This window comes from Bactrocera oleae, chromosome 4 (assembly GCF_042242935.1).
Source record: "Bactrocera oleae isolate idBacOlea1 chromosome 4, idBacOlea1, whole genome shotgun sequence".
Taxonomy (NCBI): Eukaryota; Metazoa; Arthropoda; class Insecta; order Diptera; family Tephritidae; genus Bactrocera; species Bactrocera oleae.
Genome location: NC_091538.1, coordinates 38,701,277 through 38,717,438, shown reverse-complemented (window position 1 = coordinate 38,717,438; position 16,162 = coordinate 38,701,277). Strand labels below are relative to the sequence as shown.

The following is a 16,162-nucleotide window of genomic DNA, read 5'->3' as shown; positions in this document are numbered from 1 at the left end:
CTAAATTTTAGTATCAAACTCGGCGCCTTCTTGGTGGAACATCGCATCGGTAGATTTTCCGAAATCAAATTGTGTGTTTTAAAGCTTTTTGACTTGATTCGAAATATTTCATTGCAATTTGACGAAAACCGCTACCACTTCATTTTCATTTAAAGGGTTATGTAAGTATTAGCAACTGCATACGGAATATTCTACGGGTGTTGACAATTTTGAAAGTTTTAAATGTTGACTTAAGCGCTACATATTGACATATTGTGTATGAGAAAAGTGACAATTCATCATTCGCCCATCCGCCAAACAGCGGTAATGTTTTCTAGTATATAAACAATACTGAATATTAACTGAAATCATTAAAATGCTTACGTATCAAACACAGTTTGCAGTTAAAAAATCTAAAATGCAGGTGCATAAACACACATTTTAAAGGAAAGTACGCAATTTAAAAGTGTTACTTTACTGATATATAACTCACTGATATTGCTGATAATATACATATATCTGTACGTAGCTATTGTTTATCTATTTCACATAACTATATATTATATATATAGTATAGCCAAATTTATATATTGTATATATATTTTTATAAAATGTTCAGAGAATTAAAAACAAGTAAAAAGTCGCAAATTTTCAAAGCAGCTGTTCGACCTGTATTGTCTAAGGTGCTCACTATTTGCATAATTAATTTGTTGATATTGGTTTCCCCAATTAAAGCGAATTTTTCGCTGCCAACTTTTCAATTAACCGGTGAACATTTATTGCTAGCAAGTCTTGAAGACAAATATTTGTTGTAGCAGAAGCTTTAACTTCTTATCAATGTTAAATCTCAAGTTGCGCTCTCAATTTCTTTTACTTTGCTGATTATTTTAAATATCATTTAGCCGATGGCACTAGGTCTCTACTGTCTGATCAGCCATTAATTGCGAATGGTTCTCAAAGTATATTCAAGACCAAACCGAATTTGTGACACTGCTCTAAAGCAATGTGTTTATCGGCTTTATTATGTCGAACTGATTTGTTTTCAAACTGTAAGCTATATCAGCGACATCTTTTTAATATTTTTTATTTTGTGAATTAAAGTAAAAATTAATAAATTGAAAAAATACTGCCGCTATTACGATTAACAACTGGACTCAGTTGAGTTGAAGTTGAGGCAATTGAAATTGAGTAAATTTTTTTTGAATTTACGAACTAGAACTAAGTTTAGTTGAATTTTCATTGATATTGCCAACATAAAAAAATTAAGATTTAACTGATAATTAAACAGCTGAAAACTTTTAAACGAAAAATTAAAACAATTCAATTATTGCTCACGAAAAGCTGAATAAATATTAAAATGGGAATGAGTTTTGATTTATATTGCAATGACGAAAATGTTAAGCCAAAACTGCGTATGCCGTGCATACGAAAAAGCAGGGATAATGGTATGCCCAACTCTTTCCAGTGCGCCTCAAAATTAGCGTTTTTTATAACAATTTCCTTTGTAGTCAGATCGGACGAAATATTAATTTTTGGGCATTTATTAAAATACCCAGCATTTATTAAGATCAAATATTATTATATATGTATCCGTTAAACATATGGAAAAACTATTTAATCCATTTTAGTGATTTTGTGATATAGTAAGACAACTAATTTTTGAATTTTCAATACTTAAAAAGTGAAAAATTAACTCTCAATTAGTAAATGTTTTTTTATCATTTTCAATTGAAAATTAACGCTACGAAGCAAGTCACCATAAAAGTTTCCTTTCGTTTTCATTGTTTTCCATTTTTTTTTTAGTGATCTTCAACAGCAGCAACAAATCTCTCTGTTCACATATTTTTCTGTAGGATTTCAATCCGGCCGTTGACGTTTAGCAATTGCGCTCTCATTTCCAGTGAGAGATGAATTGGGCATCTCTTTATCTCTGTCTTCGTGATCACCCAACTTCATTGGAGCTACCTAAAACGATGTAGCCAAAGCTTTATTGAGCTTCTTAAGTTATTTTATATAAGGAAGCATTTTGATTTTTGCCAAATGAGATGAAGGAATATCTCGCCAAATGTGTGGGATAAGCGGAAGTATCTCCTAGGTATTAGTTTATCAAAATTATACGCAACTTTCTTGTTGACGGTAGTTATCGATAATGCAGGGGAAATGATTTTATGGTGGACTGGCGCAACCCAAGATAACTATAATTAACTGAAGAGGGGCAACATTTTTGGTTGTAAAATTATTTTTATGTATTTTTACAAAATAACTTAAAAAAAAAAGTTGAAAATTGTTTGAAATGGTTTATTTGCACAATTTCAATTTTCTATTAACATTCTGCCGAAATAAAGTGCAAGATATTAGTCATCCTGGCATTGTGTTGTAAACGGTAATAGTATGTGCCACAAAAAAGTTGAAGATCGATAATACTTCGATTTATTATTTAAAGCAACAATGTATTTTCCGCAGAAATTGTTCAGATCAGACCACTATATCATATAGATGCCATACAAATTGAACGATTAGAATCAACTTCTTGTAAGGAGTCTTTGTATTTGTGAAGGGTATTATAGCTTCGGTGTAACCGAAGTTAACATTTTTTCTTGTTATTACGTACATGTATTTATGTATTATTGAAAGGATCTTTTTACTTGACTAAACTTGAACTGAATCAAGAGTAATGAGTTCGCAGGCAAAGTAGTGGTGGGCAATTCTAACTAATGAAACCACTAACAACCAACGCGGCCACAACAAATATAATACTTATACGACCCCATACACCCTATTGCTATGTCCAATTCTGGTGATATACTGTCCACTCTACACGTCAATTTAAGTATGATATAAAGCAAGAGTAGGTAGTGACGGTCAACCCTTTTAATATTTTTATTGAAAATAAAATTTACTGTATTATTGTAGTAAATTTTTAGAGAAATATGGAAAGCTTTTTCCTGATTTTGAATTGAGAGAACACTGGAATGTTTCGAACGGGGTGGTTGCTTATACCCCAAAGTATCGACTCTTGTGGATACAATACTTTAGCTGCCTTGTGTACTATATTTAAGGAATGGTGTGTCTGTGTATTTTAAAAGATTTCTCTGACTGTAATACCAACACGTGTATTCGATTTCACTAATATTTAACTATATGCACATATGTATTTCAACAAATCAATGAATAAAAAATATTCATGTTCTTAATTTTTTAAATTTCCCCTTTAATTCGTAAAAGGTGTAGTTGTCGTGTGTATTTGGACAAAATTATGTGCGAAAGTTAAGTATGAAGGTCAATTTATATTGGACACCATTCATGATGCATGGTTTTCTTTATAAAAATACATACATACACCCAATTAAAGCAAAAAAATCTGTAGTGATAGTTTATTAATAGTTTTTTATTAATTTACCGACTTATTGCAAGCACTTTAAATTCCATGTCCTTATACAGATTCAATCAATGTTTTTGTATTTATTCATTTCTTTTTCACTCCGTCTTCCTCATCAATCTGCTACATTTCGATCAGCTATGTACGTGATTGCTGACCACATCACACTCTCACATACTCACACCCATACACATGCAATGGTCATACGAGTGTTAACGCCCCTATAAGAATAGTGAACATCATTTTACCGGCCATTTGGCAGCCACAGCTGACAAAATTTTGTCACCACGCAGAACAAAGCTTTTATCATTTTCTTAAGGCAGGGTGCCAAAACTGATGTAAACTAAAATACATATGTATATATATGAACGTGTAAGTTTGCATCTCTTTTGAACAAATCGGTATTTGGAATGAAATTAACTATATGAAAAATTATTTTAGTAGATAATTTAATCTGGATTTCTTTAATATATGTATATAAAACGTTGATTAAAATAATTTAGAATAATATATAAAAATATAAGAAAAGGAAAGCAACAAAAAATATAATGAAATAATTAATTATGAAACAAGTTAGCGCTGTGTGCGTAATTCTCCAATTCATGTATATTTCATAATTGAAAAATGCCTAAATAAAAACGAAAATTGACGAAATATGTAGTTGTATTTGAAACTGTTTTAACTGCCGTATGTTTTGTTTAAAAACTATTATCTTTCAATTAAACAAGTCAATTGATCGTCACGACTCACATAACAAATACGAGTACAATGGTGAACCTATCAGCAGTTTCTAGGTGGGGCTCGACTGACCACGATATTTATATTTTCAAATCCATACATATGTACTGGCTTGTTTGTGTATAATCGTGTCCTAGTAAAGAAATGTATACATTAGGATTTTCTCCAACCCAAAAACACGATTTTCCTATATTAACCTTTATTTTGTATAAATAAAAGTATTTATCGTTAATGAGTATGGATCCTTAGCCTATATTTGTCATATAATCTGGTAGAAGGAGAAAGCTTAGATTATATTAGATTTTTCACATCACTTCATCCTTACTTTTAAATGTAATTTTTTCCACACTTACACTTTTCGAGGATCTTCTTTGACAATGAGTAGACCCTTTGCTCTGCTCGACCTCCAATGGCTAGACAATCCGACATCTAAATTTCTTTAAGTAAAATTGTACTGATATTTATAAAATTAGGATACCACTATAAAACTAGCCTGAAAAATATCTGACACGGAATACCAATTATAGAACTGTTTATAATGAGTTATATTGTTAGACCAATGCTTTTGCTGTAGAAATTTTATTTGCATGTACTTTGAAGCGGTATGGGACTTGTGAAGTGTATTCCTACTAATTGTAAAGTAATCTATAACTAGTTGATTTGACTGCGGGATATGTATAAATGTACATACTAATGTATGTAATGCCCGTCATTTGATGTGCCCATCCCAGGATTATAACGTTATTTCAATTATTTCACTTGGATTAATATTGTATCGATTAAACTGGATTGATCCTGTGGAATGTGAGCTGCCATATGTTGAAGCTTTGTATGGGAATGGATACATACGTGGGCGTGTATTTTTATGTACATACGGTACTTATGTATATATGTGTAAATAAATGGTTGTTTGTACACTTTCACCACGGTTGGTTGCTTCCGACATACTCGTTTTTGTGTGTTTGCAAGTTCACGGATGTTTACAGAAATAACCAGGGTCAACGGGAACCAGAAGCCTAATGCACATATTTTTTATTAGATTGACAACAAACGTTTAAACATTGTACCTATAGCACCAACATGATTTAAATCTCCATGGAGAACATTTGTTTGAAAAAATATTTAAAGATATGTAGATTTTAAAATTAAAATAATAGTAACTAAGACGAGTATTATCACGTAGAACAAAATATTGTTTATTACTATTACAGAGGAGCTTACATTCTAGCTTAAAATTCAAGGATATAATTGGGCTTTCCTAAATGAAAGATATTTCTACTTACTTACATTTATAAATTAAGGAATTAAGGACCTAAAACTAATAACAGAGCAAAAGGTGCCAAATATTGTAAAAAGTGGGCAGCTAGAACGTATGTATATTAAAAGGGATAATTTGATTATTTGGATAATTTAATCCATTTCTTTCTTTAAAATTTTCTGAATGCATTCATCTTAAATATAGATGTATCTCATATGATATACAAAAGCTTGTCATAAGGGCTAAGTTCAAGTGTAACCGAACATTTTATGCTCTTGCAACTTGCAAGGATTAAAGCTAGCGAAATACTATAGGTGTTTTTTATATTAAAAAATGTTGCAAAACAATTCAGCATTCATTTTTCGACGAAATCTATACGGATAACAATCAAATTTGGTATCTTATTATATTTAAGGTCATGTACCATACTCACTCAATTTTAATAATAATTTTTAATCGCGTCAACGAAAATTATATTAATATCATCTTTAAATGAGAAATATATGATATATGTGAAGTCAACCGAAGAGGTTAAAATTAATATATTCCATTCATATTCCGTGGTAAGCCCAAAATATTTCAAGGAAACTTGTCCATATAATTTTATAAAAATATCACACATTTTGACCAGCCTGTACGGTTTAAAGTCAGGTGGAAAGTCGGAAATCATTATTGTCATATGTGTTATATTCGGGGCAGAGAAAGGGAATATTTAAGAACATATTTCAAGCAATTTTATAAATATATAACTCACACACTGATCGACATATTTATCATTAGGCTTGTTAGAAAAACGAAAATCATTATATGCAGTACATGGGAGTTTAAGGCCAACCGGAAGTTTGAAAATTGATATGCCATCAATCTTGACGTATACAGGTGTTTTCATCAATTCCTTCTACAAGTTTACAAGTACTTTGACCGATGTTCTTTACCGATTTGTGTTGCCAAGTTTTAAGTCGGAGAAGATTAGAAGCGCCTGATGGAAATTGACCTAGTCAGAATATACTAATGGAAGGACTCACATAGTGAATTGACTGACCGGTTGGCTTACAATTCATGCCGTTCAAATAGTTACTTACGGCTACTGTGCCTATGTATCATATATTCTATTTTACAATTTATATTTGTGATTATATACATAGGTATATTATATGTAAGTCTATTTGTTTGTAACTCACCAAAATGAGAATACTCCTGAAGTGTATTTATTATATAAATGTATAGACATATATTAACTTAATTAATTTTTCCTTGAAGATCAGTTAAATAATTTTCAAACGTGACAAGTTTCACTTTCTAAAAGGAAGTACTATGTGCTAAGAAATTCTTCAACTGAATAATTCAATTAGTAATATGAAAATTTCAAATTAGTTAACAATATTTGTTATTTTATTTATTGTGTTTTATTATATTTCTTTACTTATTAACATGCGTAGAGGCTTAACTATTATTAGTAACGAAAGATTGTTTTTTTGACATACTCATGGACATACGAGTACATACATATGTATACCGAGGTGTGTACGTATAAAAAGACCTGTATGTATGGATGTATATTGCTGGAGCAAAGGAATAACATATTTGTATGTGCTATTTTCCTTTCATTGCAATTTGAATTCCAGAATATTAATTTGCAATTTGTTCTAAATAAATATTTATACCCTGAACAGGGTATATTAAATTTGCCACGATTTTGTAAAACCCAGAAGGAAACGTCGGAGACCCTATAAAATATATACGATGTATGTACATATAAACATAATCAGCATGATGAGCTAAGTCGATTTAGCCATATCCATTTGTCCGTATAATTGAACTAGTCCCTCAGTTTTTGAGATATCGTTCTGGAATTTTGCACACGTCCTTTTCTCGCCAAGAAACTGCTCATACCACCGACATCCGACCACTATAGTATATAGCTGTCATACAAACTGATCGATCAAAATCATGTTCTTGTATGAAAAACTTATTTGACGAGATATCTTCACGAAATTTGACACGAATTATGGTATCTGGTAGCGACACAGTCACCGAAGAAATTATTCAGATCGGACCACTATAGTATATATGTATCTGGAATACAAACTGATCGATCACAACTCAGACCTTGTTTGGAACATTTTTTCATTTGTGAAGGGTTAACTTCGGTGGCACCGAAGCTATAATATTTCTTATTTTTTACTAGCTTTTCAAGTACTGATAAGATTTCAAGAAAAAACTGATAGATTACGAAGAAATTTGGTTCCTTGCCCTAATATTGATTAGTTTCACTAATCTTATCTCTTTTTAGATTCTCGAACTTGAAGTCAACGGTTCTCGTTCGGGAAGAAAGATATACGTTTTATTTATTGAAATTGATAAAAAACAATAAAATGTGTAAAACAAGTAAGGAAGGGATAAGTATGGGTGTAACCGAACACTTCATACTCTTGCAACTTGTAAGGATCAAAGACCGTAAAATTACTTCAGGTGTTGGCAAAATTTTATATTTAAGGAAGTATTGATCCGATTCTACCCATTTTTGGCACAAAGACATACTATTATCGAGAGTTTCATTTATTATTTTTATTATATGAATTTCAATTATATATTTTACACATTGTACATTGAAATGGGTGGAGTTGGTTCGGAGATATGTGATTTCACCTAAATGTGAGCGGTGCGGTATTGATTTATCGCAGTTTTAGTAGTTTTTAACAAAACCGTTATATGAGGAGTAGGCGTGGCTATGAACCGATTTCATGTACCATATATGTATATACTCTTGGAATATGTTGCAACAGAGTATAACAGTTTTTTTACTTAACGGCTGTTTGTATCACCTGAAAATAATCGAGTTAGATATAGGGTAAATATATAATATACAAATAATCAGGATGATGAGACGAGTTGAAATCCAAGTGACTGTCTGTCTGTCGGTCCGTCTGTGCAATCGATAACTTGAGGAAAAATTTATATAATATATCGTAATGATGTAACTTTGTATGCGTGTTCCATGGCAAAAAATAAAAGACGAGTTCATGATGGGCGTAATCGAACCACTGCCACACCTAAAAACGTCATTTAAAAAAAACTTATAAAATGACATAACTAAACATAAAACCAGGGCGTGGCACCGGCCACACCTTGGTGACATTGCCATAACTAAGCTCCGCAATAAGATACAAGACTGTTATTTGGTACAAAGGATCACATTAGAGAGGGGCATTTGCAGGTAAAATTTTTTTTTAAAGTGGGCGGGGTCCCGCCCCTAATAAGTTTAATGTGCATATCTCCTAAATCGCTAAAGCTATAATAACCAAATTCACTGGGAGCAAATGTTTTTAGCACCTCTATTACTGTCAAAAAATACTAAAAGCGCGATAAACCAAGCACTAAACACGCCAGAGACATTAAATTTTATTTCTGGGATGGTATGAGATGACTTTATAGGAACCGCGTTCAAAATTAGACAGTGGGCGTGGCACCGCCCACTTTATGGTGAAAACCCATATCTTGGGATCTGCTTAACCGATTTCCAAATTCGGTGCATTACGTTCTTTTCATATTTCTATGTTATAGTGCGAAAATGGGCGAAATCGGACTACAACCACGCCTATTTCCAATATAAAACCACTTTCATTCCATCTGATTCTTTCACTTTCCACTATGCAAATCAAGCGGAAATGATTATATCGGCGTAAAACTTTGCGTGAATAATACGTTTAAAGTATGCCACCTTGTGACCAAAAATTGTCTAAATTGAACCAAAACTGTTCAAGCCCCTAAGTACTAAATATGTGGACCCCAGTGCCTATACTTGACCTTCTACCGAAAATATCAGACAATCCACAAAGAAATCTCAAACGAGTATACCATTTGACTTTGCGCGAGTATAAAATGTTCGGTTACATCCGAATTTAGCCCTTCCTTATTTGTTAAATGTAGTTTTGCCAACACCTGAAGGTATTTTCTCGGCTTTGATCCTGGTAAGTTCATTACTTGTTTTTCTTTGTCTTTTTAGTTTACTTTTATGTTTTTTGGTATTCGATAGAAAAATATTTTTTGTAAGCATGTTTAATTCTCGTTTTATATTAGGATAATGGGAAACTTTCGAGCAAAGTTTTCTACTAAACTTTGCGTTTTCGGCAATTCGATGGAAGAATAAATCCTTTCTTCTTGAGTCACTAAGGTTTGCTTGTGTTTATTTTGCCATTAAGCTAATGAATTTATATGTTCATATATATCAAATAGGTTTGAAAAACAAGTAAGGAAGGGCTTAGTCGGGGGGTACCCAAACAATTTATACTCTCGCATGGTAAAGTGATATATGAGATTTTCGTATATATTTTAATTGAAAGAAGGAAGTATTGCATTCATTATTTGCAATCACAGTCAAGAAGATACACTGTTGTTGGAAAGAAATTCTTTCTGAATTTCATTACGATTTTTTACATACAGAATTTAACCGGAATTTCTATTTTAGTAATTATCCGAGTTTACCAATTTTTGACAAAAGGGTGCTCAGGAATATATATAGCAAGTTTCATCAAGATATATCAAATTTTATTCAAGTTATCGCTTGCACATACGAACGGACAGACAGATTGACGGGCGGACAGACAGTCACCCGGATTTCAACTCGTTTCGGCAAGCTGATGATTTATATAGACATAACTCTATATCTATCTCGATTAGTTTTAGGTGATACAAACAACGTTAAGTGAACAAAACTATTATACTTTATAGCAACATATGTAAATGGTAGACACATCCATATGTATATAGTATATACATTAGGGTGTCCCCAAAAAAATTAAAGTTTGTTTTGTGACGCATACCCTTTTAATTTGTTTGAATTATGTTGAAATAATTGGAAACTAAGTTTGGTGTAGATAGGATTACGAAAGACCGTGCCGATTTCCATCGGAACTTATAAATACTAGCTTACTACAGCCGACACCGGGAACTATCGATATTTATGTTATAATTTGTGTTTCTTATACATTAAACACATATTTTTCATTCAATCAACATGTCAGTAAAACTACGTAGTTTTAAGAAAAATATACTTTAACGAAACACAAATGGATCTAAACGTCCTTCTAATAAACAAGTTTTAGCAGTGTAAATGTCAGTACTCGTGAGTGCATTATACTCGTATATGGGGAAAAGCTCGTTTACTTACAAAATCTTTTCCTAATTGTGTGAAGAAACCTTTTAATTTATATTGAATTTGGAGGGATATGCAAAAAAAAAAAGCAAAGAAAGCCCCAGTAGTATTTCAACCGCGTGGACAAGAGATTTTCAAGAACTAAGACAAATGGTTTGATATTGCCCACGCCGATACGTTTTAATTAGTGAAAACAAATTAAGGTCCCAGGTCGACCGGGTCACATAGGTGGACTGGACAAAATATGAATCCGTAAAGAGGCAGCCCTGAGAACTATTGAGGAAGAGAAATGGCGATCTAAATATATTAGGATTACAAGAATTAAAGCCCGGGAAATTATTCAGATGTTGGCAAATTTTTATATTTAAGGAAGTATTGATCCGATTCAACCCATTTTTGACACAAAAACATACTATTATCGTGAGTTTCATTTATTTATTTTATTTTATGAATTGCATATATATATATTACACATTGACCGATATTTTCGGTAAAAAGTCAACTATAGGCACTGGGGTCCACATATTTAGTACTTAGGGGCTTGAACAGTTTTGGTTCGATTTAGCCAATTTTTGATCACTAGGTGGCATACTTTGAAGGCATTATTCACGCAGTTTTACCTCGGTACAATCATTGTTGCTTGATTTGCATAGTGGAAGGTGAATGAATCAGATGGAATTTAAAATGGGGTTATATGGGAAATAGGCGTGGTTGTAATCCGATTTCGTCCATTTTCGCACCGTAAGATAGAAATGTATGAAGAAGGTCACATATAGAATTTGATAGAAATCGATTGAGCGATTGACCCGAGATATAAGTTTTCCCCTATATGTGTGCGGTGCCACGCCCATTGTCCAACTTTTATTTTGGCTCCTATAAAGCTTAATTGTACCAATCTATGTGTAAAATTCAACGTCTCTAACTGGTTTATTTAATGAGTTATCGCACTTTTCGTGGTTTTTAGCAAAACCGTTATATAGGTTTTTGATTGATGGTGATTTGTGGGCGTGACAATGGTCCGATTTCGCCTATCTACAGTACCAACCATCTTACGGCGCCCAGAAACATGTGTACCAAGTTTCATCAACTTATCTAAATTTTTACTAAAGTTATTGCTTGCACAGACAGACCGACGGACAGACAGTCACCCGTCGCAGTCACAGTCACGACTCGTCTTTTCATCCTGATTATTTATATACTTTATATAACGCCACATCTCTCTCGGTTAGTTTGAGGTAATAAAACCAACCGTTAAGTGAACAAAACAAAAGTTAGGTGAACTCCTGATGAATCCATTAAAATTGATTATCAAAATTAGATGCAAGGGCTTGTGACTGTTAAATTTGATGCAAAATTAATGCCTGCCTTAGCTGTGCCATAATTAGAAAACTCATCTGAAATAGAACACACAAAGGCGGTTTGGAACGCGCTTGCAGACTAGAACCTAAAAATAAAGTATTTGCTTGTGTACTTCTTGAACAGAAACTTGATAGAGAATTGCTATTCGAACCAAAAATCAGTCAAATGACAAGTCCGGATATTCCGCTGGAAGAGTGTTGACCCAAATAACATACAGTGCTACATAGATACAATCGGTTTACAACTGACTGTTTCCGAAATAGAAAATATTTAAAAATTTTACCAGTCTGAATTTCTAAAAGATATAATATTTTTAGGTGGAAATAAAAGTCGAAAATTTAAAATTTGACCATGCAGGTAGATGGCGCGGGCGATTTATGAAGTTGAAAATAGCACTTCTTAGGGGTCAACTAAATATGATGAACAAGGTAAAGCGGCACTGTTTGATATTTGCTTGTTCATCGTGACATCCTACGTTAAGCCATGTTCTCAATGTATTTTGGCCCTAAAAGAAAGAAATTAAAACAAGAATGGTTAAAAATTTAACCAAAGAGAATCCGTCAACCCATGGTAAACAGAAGAACTCTGTGATTCATTGTTTAGCAAGTTTCATTAATAAATATAGTGGCTTTCATATTGCCTTGTTCTAATAAATTAAAAATTTTCATTCAAACAAAAATATAATATCTACTTCTTTGTATCAGTCAAGAAATAAGCGTTGTTCATTCGACTTTAAATTAATGATTGTTTTCAAATATGCTGCGTACAAGAATACCGGAAATTTTATCCTGAAGAATATTGTTTGTTATGTATAATATTAAATAATAATATGTTTTGGGTAAATAAGTGTTTTATTAACTAAATAAGCGCGAACTTTAAAAATCTTCTATATTTATCCAGTACAAAAATTTATATTTTATGTTCGTCATCAAGTCGGCACGGGTTGTCATGATTAAATCGCAATAATAATTTTTATTTATGTTATTAAGCTCATTTAGAAAAAAATAGAAAATAGAGGGGATGGCATTTAATTTTTGAGAAAAAAAATCTTGCCTTATACCTTGTGATACCCTAATATACATATGTGTGTACTAGTTGGTTTTTAGAAGTTTCCCTTTAAAGAACATATTTTGATTTGAGTGAATTAAATGAATCATGCACCCAAACTATTTAAGTAAAATTGTTGGATATTTGCAAAAGGAGTGAAATTTGACCCTGCAAAAAAAAAATTGCAAATTTACATAGAAATAAGCTCTTTGTAATACTTGGGCTCATCGGATAAGCATCAGCAAAGTCATTACAAAATCGTATAATAAATGGTAACGAAAGCAACAACGGCGAGAATATAAAAAGTAATCAGTGCAATAATGTTATATTATATAAGATATATATTATATTTACGTATGTATATGTAAGCATGTACTATCCCTACAAGAACAGTGACAGTCATCTGACAGGTCATATGACAGTCACAGCTGAAAAAATTTTGTCAGCGCGGAGAACAAAGATTCTATCATTTTCTTAAGAGCCTTGTGCAAAAACTGATGTAAACAAACGTATGTGTGTGAGTTTGAATCTTGCTTTAACACATGGGTATTCGAAATTGATTCACTATATATCTATACTGCTTACTCTCATGTCTTTTTCTAAGTCATTGCTGACCATAAATCCAGTATAGCTGAAAATTGTCAGTTATGACTGAAACTCTATTATAGCTGCAATTTGTCAGTCATGTCTGTAAATCTATCACAATTGAAAATTTCCGCAGTAGATAACATAATTTTAATTTCTTTAATAAATTTTAAACTTTTAATCAAAATTATTTATAATAATATACATAAATATAAAAAGGATTGCAACAAAATATATAATCAAATTGATACCATCTCCTCCTCTCAATAGCTCTGCGTACGTCTTTCCTAACACAGTGGATATTTCTGAATTTAAAAATACAAACGGGAATTTACTAAATACAATATATAGTTTTATTTGAAACTTATTTAACTTAATCATGTACAAGTATGTACATATATCATATTCGAAAACTTCTCTCTTTCATAAAAATGTATATTTTTAACACCCAACCCAAAAGAAGCGTGCAACACTTTTCGTTTGTAGCAAGAAGAACACTAAAAATTGTTTTGCGCAGTTGTTGAGTAAAGGATTCAGCAATTTCATTCTTACACATGTAAGCAATATGATTCGAAGATGTTTCTGTTTAACAATAACAGGGACAGTCAGTTAATTAGTAAACTGTCCGTCAGTACTGACATAATAAATGTGAGTGTATTGGTGAACCCATCAGTAGTTTCTTGTAGGAATGTAGCTATGTCTATGCCTATGATAATATAATATTATCTTAGTTCGATTTGTAGAAATTCTGAAATTCTTACTTTAAATATTCATGTAGTTGCCTAGAATTATGTACCGTTACTTTAAAATTTTACTGTTATTTAGGTTCCTGAATCATACATATGTAATATTGTACAATATTAAATCGCTAAAAGGTAAAACTGATTCTCTATAAGCTTGAAATAAAGTTACAAAAATAACTTACTTGAAATCGGCTTTAGCGGTTTTCTTGTCAGCACCGACACGTGTACAAACATATTAATATGTGTAAGTATGTATGTATGTACATGGAATGCCTCACAGAAGCAGTCTACCGTGGCAAAGGAAAAACATCAGATGCGCAATCTGACAGCATTTTTTGCGTTTATTCCGCACATCTGTCGTTTTCCTCTTTGCCTTTTGTGTGAAAATTTGCATAGCGATTTGTTGTTGGTAGAGAAGGCCCGCTTCCAACCGGTGCACCTTTGGAATGAGTTGGTTGAATGTAAAAAATCGATCTGTCAACAAGTTTACAAAATACTTCCTTTCCGAAATTATAAACATCATAATGGTCCCCCTCCAGCCACTTTTTAAGCTTTTGTTGTTTTTGCTGGTTGCTCGTCTCGTTGCTGTCGGTTTATTTGATGATGACAGTTTATTTCGCCGGTACGAGGGCAAAATGCTATTGCTCTGTAGTAAAATACAGTATGCTCTCCTAGTAGAGCTAGCTTTAAATGGACCACTCACAACTGCTAGTACAAAGTGGAAGCAGAAAGATGAGAGATTTACAAAATAATTTATTCATAAATGCTAAACGTAAGCGTGAAATTGTTAATAATTCTTTTAATTAATAATTTTCACGCCTTCACAATCGCACGAAGGGCAAAACGACAGCGAATTGCCTTGGCAGTAAGTCCAGAGTTCTGTAAAGGTGCAGGTTCCACAGCGAATTTTTGAAAAATTTCAACCGGAGAATTTACCTCACGACGAGGGAATTCAACTCGTGATATTTTGCTTTTGCACGAAATTAATAATTTATTGGAAAGATGGAATGGTAAAAAATAAGATGAGTAAGGCAATCTCAAAATCCAGACTTTTTACCTTTTTCAACTTTACTTGTTCTGCACTATAAGTTATTCGACACAGACATTATAATTTCTGCAGAAATTCGTTAATATACTTATATTTTGATATCAATTCATAAATATAACGAAATATTCATATTTCAGACAGTCCCTGGCATTTTTCCTTCGCAAAGCTATGTGATCAGCTATTTTAACTTGATTGTTAAGTTTACCCACGACTTGAATGAAAAAATTGATATCAAGACGGCGTTTAAGTACGAAAAGAGAGAGTGTGGCAGTAGAAAAGTGGATGTACTGCAGTTTGAAAGCAATTTCTTGATCGTGTAACGTTCATGTTACTTGGCGATAGAATATGTTTTACACGAATAAATTCACTGTGGGGTATTTCTTACCTTCGAACGCACGAATGTTTGAGTAAGTGTTCAACACATTGCCAACAGTTTTTCACAATAATGTTACCATTACGAGAAAGGCCATTTAAATAGAATTTCAGATGGGGTAAAGCTCACTGGAAGTAAAAAATTGCCTTATACGACTTCGTTTGTGCTTTTTCTGCGTTCGATTCTTAAACAAACTCCCACAACCAAGGCGAGGCCTTATATTTAAGTTGAAATTTAAAATAACTGACTTTTTGTTACTTAACGGGTTGAACTTGTAGTTTTATTATCGGTATGAATTTAGACATTTATTTTTATTTTAAATAAAACTAGTAGATCCGATCATGGTATGGCATACACTAAATACAATACTATTATTATAAATACGAAAACGTTGTTGCTGGTATAAGAATTCAAGGGATTGTGGATTGTACTTAAGGTTTAATTTTGAAAAGGATTAATGGGATTTCAAAATCTTAATAAATGGAGATTTTTGGCCTT

At 32.3% G+C, this 16,162-nt stretch overlaps 1 protein-coding gene across 1 annotated transcript in view; it reads left to right on the top strand.

The window, feature by feature from the left end:
- Nucleotides 1-16,162, top strand: part of speck — an 86,880-nt gene continuing 70,718 nt past the window's right edge. Inside the window, exon 1 of the mRNA XM_014236203.3 lies at nt 1-161. The gene's annotated coding sequence lies outside the window, so the exon portion shown is untranslated. The remainder of the gene's footprint in view (nt 162-16,162) is intronic.